This window comes from Fukomys damarensis, unplaced genomic scaffold (assembly GCF_012274545.1).
Source record: "Fukomys damarensis isolate Sample0158 unplaced genomic scaffold, DMR_v1.0_HiC HiC_scaffold_5, whole genome shotgun sequence".
Lineage (NCBI taxonomy): Eukaryota > Metazoa > Chordata > Mammalia > Rodentia > Bathyergidae > Fukomys > Fukomys damarensis.
In genome coordinates this window covers 43396498-43404215 of record NW_022900917.1, presented here as the reverse complement: position 1 = coordinate 43404215, position 7718 = coordinate 43396498, and the positions used below count along the sequence as shown (strand labels likewise).

Below are 7718 nucleotides of genomic sequence, written 5' to 3'. Positions count from 1 at the left end.
CCCCTCCCCTCTCCTCCCCTCCCCTCATCATATTTCCCTACTTTCCCACCCGTGTTTCTGAAATCACCTCCCAAATAAAATACTTGCACTCAAATTCATGATCAAATTCGTGATCAACTTCTTGGGGAAACCCAAATTAAGATGTTAGATATATTAAGTTAATTAACCCACTCATCAGGTATACACTGAATATTTACTTTGTGCTAGACACGTGGCTTAATGCTGAAGGTGTAGCACAATTGAGTTAGTTGTTGTCCCTGTTCTCATGGAAGGTGTTAAGACATTTTAAGCAAATTACAGGTGAAATGAATTTTATAAATGAGTTGGTGAGGGATGGCATTTTATTTTATTTAATTTATTTTTTTGGAGACAGGGTCTCACTATGTAGTTGAGACTGAACTGGAACTCATTAGCCCAGGCTGGTCTTGAACTCACAGTGATCCTCCTGCCTCAGCCTCCTGATTGCTGGGATTACAGGCATGCACACCATACCCAGCAGGGATAGCCTTTTAAAAGATGAGTCTTGAAGACTGAGTAGGCATTAGTCAGGTAAAGAGGCTGGGGAAAGTGTCTCATGCATACAGATTCATTTTACAATAAAAGTGAGCTTGGTGCTTTGGGGGATTGAGAGAAATCCACGTAGATTGCTCCTGCAGAGAGTTGGAGTATAGTTATGGTAGATTATTAAATTTACCTTCAAGGAAGGACTTGATGTCCAGCTGTGGAGCAGGTAGTCTGTAAATAGTCTAGACCTGCCAGTCCCTTCAAGCTGACCTCAGGTCCTGAGTAGACTGCACTCAGGATGATCAGCCTGGAGCCTCCTGCTTCCGTTGACCAAGATGCACAGGTGTACACAGGCCCACCAATCCAGCTTGCCTTGTGCCATTCTGACAAGCAACAATCACTCCAGAACTCTCAGCTCAGTTTGTTGAGTCTGCACTGCAGCTCAGTTGTTTCTTCCAATCCTACTCCCTTTCCCTTCCTTTTATGAGTGTTTAATAAACGTGTGGTTCTTCAAAGTCTGTGTCAGAGCTTGCTCCCTGAGACTCCAACCTACAATGGCAGCGAAATAGGAAGGCTTATATCATGGGTGAGGAGACTACAGTCTTTTAAAACATAGAGAAGATGAGGATCCTTGTGGCTTGATGGAAATGGACTGTAATGTATCTACAGTGACTGAGAGTGACTTTGATGTCTTCATCACAATAAGTACAGGTACATGTAAGTTTGCCTTAGATTCTGGAAGTCAGAGAACAACTCAGGGGAAGTGAAGATTTGTGATGAGCACTAACATTTTGGGGTACATTTAAAATGCAGTTTACAGCCAGCCAGGCATGGTGGCACATGCCTGTAATCCCAACACTCAGGAGGCTGGGGCAGGAGGATTGTTGCGGGTTTGAGACCAGCCTAGGCTACATAGAGAGTTCCAGGTCAGTCTCAACTACATAGTGAGACCCTGTCTCAAAAAAAACCAAAACAAACAAACAAACAAAAATGCAGTCTACTCTTTGCATTTTCCTACATTTGTCTCAAATGATATATTTGTATATTCTTCTATAATTACTCAGATTAGCAGTACAGCTTTTTGGATTTTTATGAACTTTTATCTCTGGAGTCCTCCAGGAATGTAAGAAAGAGGGAACGTCATAGAAACATTTTTTTCCACAGAGGATATTAGATTTTATACTGCTGGTATTTTAAATTTTATGTCTCACCTGGGCAGTAGACTTTTAAAATGATAAATTAATGATACTCCAGTGGGTACTTTGAAAAGCATTAAAATATTAAATAACTTGGGGAATGTTTAGCTTTCATTTCCTGGAGCAGAGGTATTTGCACACCTCTGTCTTACCTTCAGGATGACCACTATGGTCAAGTCTGTGCCCTAAATGAAGATACAGAAGCTCTTTCCCACCCAAAAGGTCCTGGGATGCTAGAGAAATTTGTCTGTTATAGATCTTTGGAAGGACTTGGGTGATATGATTCCAGCTCCTGAGGCTTAATGATGAGTGATGCATAGCCCCTCCCTCAGGGGCCTGCAGAGGTGCTGGAGGTGCTCATCATCTAGCATGGCTCCTAACAGATGTGCCTTTCCCGGTCCTCTAACCTAAGTGCTTCCTGGATTTCCATTTCAGAAGACATTTCAGGGATTTCTGACCTAGAGCTCTTTTTTTCTGTCCCTTCCTCAGGTTCTGATGCCTCTGCTAAGGCCATATAAACATCAAGTACCCTCTTCAGACCCTGAGAATGGGAGACAGGGTACTATCTTTAGGATTTTACAAATTATTTTAGAGGAAAAAAAATAATCATACAGTTTAAATTCCCTGCCATATAACAAAATATGTTTTGGATATGTAAAATATGTAAGCAATTCAGTTACATGAAGTTCTAGAACAAGTAAAACTTCTCCATGATCATGAAAATAGAAACTGTGGTTGTCTCTTGTGGGTATTGACTGGCAAGGAGCATAAATATTTTTTTTCCAGAGTGAAGGAAAGATTCCATACTTTGACAGGAGTGGGAGTATATGCTTGTCAATACTCACTGGACTGTGTATTTAAGTTCTATGCATTTTATATACTTTCAACTAGATAAAGCAGGATGGCAAATAGTTCAAAATAAAAGAGATTTTGTTGTAACAATGTATGAATAATTCAGCAAAATAGATTTCACAATTGGTTTAATTTTCTGACATAAAGAGGACCAATTACAGGAAAAGAAAGACCACTAGATGCAGCTCTGCTAAGGGATATAAGCCATAGTTACTTATTTCTTATTAGAAATCAAGCACTTAGCAAAAAATAATGCTCTTTGCACAGAGAAAAAACTGTTAGCATATTTTATAAATTAAAATTAGCAAGATGAGATTTGCTATACACAACACACAGTATTTCTACCTTCAGAGAGGCTAAAAAGTTTGGAAATATAGGTGACTCTTTGCTGTGATTGTTCATTGGCCATCAATTAGTACCTGCATTTGGCTGGGGCACAAGGTCACGAGACCATTACCACATGACCCCTGAATGGGGAAGACTGGAAGGATGCTAATTTCTAAAATTGGGTTGGATGATATAATCTCATGGAGAATGCTGCATTCTGTCTAGATCAGTATCCTATAGGAATGGAGTAAGCATAACAGAAAAATTAGCACACAAGAGAAAAAGTTAAGTTTGAATATCAGAAAAGTAAAAATTTTTAAAGTATGCACGGTACACTTATATATCTCTTGCATATGTGGGTATATATGCACAGGACATACTCGCAAAGGATATAATTATACTAAGAACTTGCTTTAAAATCTTGTACTAAAAACTTGTTTAAAATTTGAGCGGCCTTCTATATTTTTATTTGCTATGTGTGGCAAGTGTGGTATATGTTAAAAGAGTAAGATGAACCCTCCCCACACCCCCAGCCACCACCATCAAGTAGAAACCAGAAACACAAATAATTTTAGCCCATGGTTCTAACTTGTATCAGAATCATCTGCAGAGCTTGTTAAAACCCAGACTAGCAGTGACAGTTTTTGATTCAGTAGGGCTGGGGTGAGGCCCCTCAAATTTGAATTTTTGACATTCTTAGGTATTGTTGATCCTGTTGATTTCTGGATCAGATCTGAGAACTACTTATCTGAAGTGATGCAATACAGATGTATGTGTAAGGATTGCTGGAATGCTATGTTAATGTATCCTGTTAGTTGGAATTCTGCCTTGCACATTAAACTATACATTGTCAACAAAAGACAACACGTTGAAAGTAACATGTATTGTAATGTAATATCAGTGAATCATATATTATGTATGCATAGTTGCCTGTGTTTCCAGACTCTCTGTTCACTCTGTGGGTAAATTATTTGCATCTGGAGTGAATGAATTGATTTTTAATGAGTGCAAAATTAAAATTCCTGTGAAAACTAGACTAGAATTAAAAATTTTTAAACCTGCAAAATAGTAATAGCAGAGAAGCTTTGTTAAATTATATACCAAATAAATATTTGTGCTGAAACATTCAGGAGTTTTATTTATATATTATTAACTGCTACCACAATTTCCACAGCAAGGTTAGGTATACATACCACCTCAGGAAGTTTGGAGTACCCAGAATGGAATTTCTGAACCAAGACTTTTCCAAGGACTTGGATTTGAAAAATACTGAAATATTCTAAATAACTTTGAAGCTGACATTTTTATATTTCTACTATAAAGATTATTGTTTTTATTACTTTTCTATTTATTGGCCAATTGATTTGGAATACCACCTTCCCCCCAGGCATCATGCTGAAGGCTTTCCATTCCCAGTGGCATGCCTGTTACATTCAGGAGAAGGCAATAATAATTAATATATTACTCCACAACATAGCTATGTACAGAATGCTTTTTTTTTGAGATCATCACAGTGGAATTTTTGCTCAACAGACCTGTCACATCATAGCCATCATTACGTTATTCAAAGGCTCTAGACTGGATGTGGTTCCTATGGTTAGAGAAGGAGTTGCAAATCATAGCTGTGTAGGAGCCATGCAGCTCCTGGAACATACTGTGAATTTTGTTGTCTTGAAGTTCTGTGTAGGAGGAATCTACCACCATAACAAACTTTCCCATAGTTCTTTGTGGGGTAGAGTAGGCTAGGTTGTACCCTCTGGTCCACCATGAACCCTCAGGTGGATCTTATGGTCTACCATGGCCTTTCCCATGGTGGTGATCCTCTCATTCACCGTGTCCAGAGACATGGAACAGAAATTCAGCTCATTCTCCATGAGGGTGCTGTGGAGATAAAGAGAGATATTCTCTATGGCAATTACCCTGATGTAAAACACCATTTTGGGAGGCTAAGTAGCAAGGTCACTGAATAAGGCCTAGTTATCCCATCATGAAGTTGCCAATCACTGAAATGATGAGTCTTGTAAATGGTTTATTCACAAGGTAGCCAAACAAAAGGAGGTAGGAGTCTCAAATCTCAAATCTGCCCCTGCCCCTATGAAGAAACAGGTTAAGGGTATTGTGGGCTAAAGAAATAGGGTAGTCTGTGGCATGGTAAAAGGATTGGTGGTAAGGAACAATGAAGTAATTGATGGCCTATGGATGTGTAGCCAAACTTGAATGGCTCTTTATATGATACACTTTGAGAAAATGGTGATAATATGCTGGAAGGTAGAGTTTTTGGCCCTTTGATGTCAAATCGTTACCACTGGACACTTATGTCCAAGTAGGGTCAATGATTTAAAACTGTTAAAAGTAAACTTCAGGTTCCAGGAAACAATGCAGGCAACACTGTGAACAATATGTCAGACATTATTAATAGCAAAACTGTAATAAAATTATACTGCTTAGCTAGGTACAAAATTCTAAAACTGGTGATAAAAGCAAGTAACTAAAAACAAGTGAAGCCAGAGGGTGCCCCCTGGATTTTTGCTTTTGAGGGAAGGAGATACAGGAAAGAAAATATGTAGGGGAAAATGAAAGAAGGGTACTAGAATAATTTTTACTACAAATTTTTGCTGAGTGTCTGAGTCCTTTGGCCACTGTTTGGAAACTGCTAATATATCACAAATACAAGTAAAATCTAATGACTACATTACAATAATATGACTATGCTTTGCTTTAAAATATTGCCATAAGAAAAAAAGGTGGAGGAAGAAAGGTGAAATGTTTGGTAAAATAAAATGTTAATAATTATTGAAGCTAGGTGATAGAGTTTATTATGCTACATACCTTTGTGTGTTTGAAATTTTCAATAGTAAGATAGTTTTAAAAATCTAAGGATTTGGCTTGTATTCTCAGCTTTACCCCCAATGGTACAAAAACATATTCAAATCACTTAGCTATTCTGTGCTTCAATTTTTATAAGTGATTATAGAGCAATTAGTCAATCAGCAAGTAATTATTGAGCAAGGCTTACTGTAGAGGTAGCCTTGTGAAGTTACTATCTCAATACCCAGGGATATTGTCAGATTACTGAAAAGTATAATGTACTTTAAAAAAATTTAAAGCACTTTTGAGGTATTATTAGCACAAGATACATTGCTGAAATTCTTTGAGTATAAATGCGTGGAGCATAGATCTTCAATTAAGTGAAAGTTCCCAGATACTTCTTTTTTTTAATGTTGAAGAATAGTTATTTAGGTTAGCTATCTACTGAGATAGCAGCTGCTCACACTCCTACATTGAGAATAGGACAAAAAAGACAAGTAATATGTTACACATCTTGGCTTCTTTTATGTTTTTGATAAAAAAGCAAAGCAATTTTTAACATTTCTAAATACAGTCTATCTACTTATCTACTACATGGTAATATTTAATCTGGACTCTTTTGTAATCAGTTCTCCAAAAGGCAGGAAAACTACAAGGAAAACTGAAAAGATGAAAATATGCTAGTTTGTGTGTATATTACTGTGTGTTCACAAACATAAAACAGTTTTAAAATTCTGGAATAATCCAGGGTATGAGTGCGTGGCTCACTGCCAGAATAGGAAAGATGACATTTCCTCTCTTATTTGTAGACTTGAAGCCATGGACATGGTTGAGGTCCAGAGATGATCTGTAATTTGAAGAATGGAGTGTTTGGTCATATGCCCAGCCATTGGAGGAGTGGCAAACTGCACACCTCTGACTGGCACTGAAGAAGTGGGAAAAACAGAATGACTGTTAGCCAAGATGAGGGTGTGCCTTGCACAGGAGTGCAGTAGTGGTACATATGCTAAAGTGTGTGGTATATGTACCCTCATGAATACCACTAGGAATTCTTTTCTGTGGTTACACAATTATTCCCTGCTAGAAGGTTCATTCTATGTGGAAGTTAAAATTCTTTTATATTATAGTATCTCTGAGATACCTGTACTCCTGTCCAACTGACAGCAAAATGACAGCACTTATTTCTGGAGCATACTGGAGAGGTCAGTTATGGTAGGGAGAGTAGGGACAAATCTCTGAGAACCATCTGAAAAGAGAGGTAGGATACAGGTGCTCATCTGGGGATGGGGATGGGAATGACAATGGTTTCCTGGACTGTGAGAGGCGATAGGATATGGTGGTTACTGAGAGAGAAGATAATGATAAGAGCTTTACTCTCTTCATGATTTTGCTTGTGAACTACCTTGAGAGAAGACAGTATCAATCACAGAGTAATTGTTCAATAAACATTTATTGAATAGATGAATGCATTCTCTTGAGACATGTTTTTTTCCTCTAGCAGGTTTTCATATACAAAGAGTGGTAAGTATAGCCAATAATTATTTTAATCTATAAGAGTAAAATCCTTATTAGTCCAGAGAGCCAATGAGGGATATGTCCTCCCAACAGAGTCTGTATTTAATAATTTTCTCTTCCTTGTAGAGAAGATATTTACTGGAGCATTTTTCCAAGTTGATATGCTTTGTCAATAGAAAAAAAAATAAATTTCCTAAATAAGGTACCTAGTAGCTAGAGTGTGAGAAATATTTGTTCTTATGAAATCCCAATTATTATACATAATTAATGAGGATCTTAGCACACTTTGATTAGACTCCCCCGCCATAAAAAGTCCTGCCTGCATCCTTTACCTTACATATTCATAAAATTTAGAAAATCTTGCTTGGTATGGATGATGCAGGGCTCAGCCTTTGCTGCTGTTCTTTGTGTTACCTTCTTTAATATTCACAATATACCTGTAATATAGGCCTCATTATGTACATTTCACAAATGAAAACCAAAGGAGGTCCCCTGGAGACCTAAGACCACCAGCCA

General features: G+C 37.7%; 1 protein-coding gene across 1 annotated transcript in view; it reads right to left on the bottom strand.

Moving 5' to 3' along the window:
- Window positions 1–4344: 4344 nt before the first annotated feature.
- The window catches only part of Cpa6 (carboxypeptidase A6), a 341537-nt gene continuing 338163 nt past the window's right edge, over window positions 4345–7718 (bottom strand). Inside the window, exon 12 of the mRNA XM_010611478.2 lies at window positions 4345–4760. The gene's annotated coding sequence lies outside the window, so the exon portion shown is untranslated. The remainder of the gene's footprint in view (window positions 4761–7718) is intronic.